A 2,478-nucleotide genomic window follows, 5' to 3' on the forward strand; every position below is an offset into this window, starting at 1 on the left:
TCATGCTTAGCTTCCTGTTCACGCTGCTCTTCTACTTTTCGTAGCTGAATACCTTTTCGTATTGCTTCCAGAAGCACACTCCTGGCATCACTGATAACAGGTAATGTTGAAGGATGACGCTTTGGCTCAGAAGCAGGTATAACTTGTGATGGAGGAGATGGAGGCATTAATGGAACATGGGGACCTGGAGCAGTAGATGGAGTTGGATGTAGCCCAGAGGGAGGATGAACAAGAGCTGCAACTGTTACAGGTGATGATGGTCGAATGCCAGGAGGAGGCAGAGGAGGAGGTGGGGGTGGGGGTGGAGGCAGCCTCTGAACTTCTCCTTGTGAGAGTGGATGAACTGGTACAGTCTCACATACTGGGGCAGCTCTAGCTACTGGAGGAGAGGGCTGTACCAGAGGAGGTGCAATTGGAGGAGAAGCTGGCTGAAGAACTCCAGGGGCAATCTGAAGAGGAGCTGGAGGTAGTGGTACTGCTGGAGCTTGCAAAGCAGTGCTGGGAGGTGGAGGTGGGGGAGGTACTGGTGGTGGAAGAGTTGAAGTCATTGAAGCTCTTAATGACGAAGTTGACAAGGCAGATGGAAGAGGTGGTGGAGGAGGTGGGGGGGTGGGGCTCACAAATACAGGTATCCTGCCTGTAGCTGGTAACTGAGGACGATTTTCTGTTAAACCTGTAGCAGAACAGATACAGGTGGGTATGGGTTTTGCATCTCCTGTTCCATGCACTGGTGGAGGTGGAGGTGGTTCGGGAGGTCTGACTAAGACCCTTTCCTCAGCTCTAGTCAGAAGCTCACTCATTTGGCTAAATGGCAAGGCAGAAAGTGAGTAAGATCCATCCATATGATCCACATATGTCTGAGGTCTTGTTTCAAAATGAGAGGCTGGGCCATTAGCAACTTCGATATGCTTATGTAAGAGATTAGCATAGTCTTCAGCCAGCTCTGGACCTTGGGCCAGTTTCTGCCAGTCTCTCCACCTGTCATGAGGTGCTCTTGGAACTTTTTCTGGTTCATGAGGACGATCTAGATTTTTCTGCTTCTGTTTCCTCTTCTCCTTCCTCTTATCCTCTGTATCTTGCAACATTTTTTCTTTCCACAGATCAAAGAAATGTGAAGGGTTGGTATAAAACTTCAAACCTTCTTTTCCATCATCTCTGTAAGGAGTGAGGATATTCAGAGGTGAGGCTGTTCACAAACATCGTATGTCTCCTGTAATGGAATCGGCAAGGTCTTACGATCGAAAAGCTGTTAGTCTTGAATTGTAGAGCTTCGGAAAGCTTTTCTCATTGTTGTATCTTGCAAAGACAATTCTTCTTCTTTAGGATCAAGCTGTGTAACACTAACAGATAAACGGTCCACACGTTCTTGTAATGAATTAACTCTGAAGGAAAAACTATGTGCTTCATTGAATAATTCTCCAAATATATCTTCAGCATATTTACTTAGGCTACTTAGTTGTCTAATTATATTTGCCAAGGAAATATTGGTCACACATTCCAGTTCATTCTTAATGCCTCTAGGTAGTGCTGTGTGGCACAAGTGCCTTGGATCAATGTTTCTTTTCACTAACGGCATGTTGAGATTAACTCTGTGCCAGTTCACCACTTCATGCTTCGACGGTGGCCGCTGGTCACCCTCAGCTCCCTGGACTCCACCTAGAGCCCCCTGGCAACGCGGGGCTCTGGGGTGAAACTCACTACAGGCAGTGGCCAAGGCTATGAGGCGCTGGGATCAGCGCCTGCGAAGCCCGCCGGTCGCTGGACTCGCCATGTGCTCAACGCGCCAGCGAAAACCACCACCACTAGCCTTCGCCGCCGCCCCCCACCTGCCCCCTCCCCACGTGCGACACTCATAAGGTGTGGCTCTTGCAGGCAGCATATTGAAGGGTCTTGTTTTCTTATCCATTCTGTCTCTTCACTGATACATTCAATTCATTAACATTCAATGTAATTATTGATAGGTATGAATTAATTGCTGCCATTATATTAATTTTTTGGTAGTACTGTTCGTTCCTTTGTTCTCCATGCCTTCTTGTGCTGAGTTTGTGTTTTTTGTACTATTTCTTGTCAGTTTCTTCTTAGTTGTAATGTTTGCTTGTTCTGTTTGGAAGTTCATTTTCATGGTAAGTTGTGAAATATTAACTTTCTTTGGAGTTACCTTATAGTCTATTAACTTTTATCTCCATTTAAGAGAATCTATTGTATCCTGTACGCTAGTGCTGACTTCCATCTCTTCTATTCTGCTCCTTTCCCCTTACAGCGTATTGTTCCTTTCTGATATTTTATTATTAATCATCTGGACCTCTTTTTGCAGGTTTTGAATTATTTCCAATGCTGTACAGTCTGGTTTAATTGCTTTTATAGTACTTTCCTGACTTTTTCTTTGTTTTCCTCCACCCCTTTTTGGAGTATTTATATTTGTTTCTATATCATTCTTCTGAATTCCTCTCAGGCAAATCCAAAACCTGTTCTTCCTTT

The 2,478-nt window shown here is 45.0% G+C and overlaps 1 pseudogene; it reads right to left on the reverse strand.

Annotated features, from left to right (window-relative positions):
• LOC102841044 overlaps positions 1 to 1,585 on the reverse strand; it is a 3,812-nt pseudogene extending 2,227 nt beyond the window's left edge.
• Positions 1,586 to 2,478: the final 893 nt, after the last annotated feature.

The sequence above is a fragment of the Chrysochloris asiatica genome, unplaced genomic scaffold (assembly GCF_000296735.1).
Source record: "Chrysochloris asiatica unplaced genomic scaffold, ChrAsi1.0 scaffold00031, whole genome shotgun sequence".
NCBI classification, from domain to species: Eukaryota; Metazoa; Chordata; class Mammalia; order Afrosoricida; family Chrysochloridae; genus Chrysochloris; species Chrysochloris asiatica.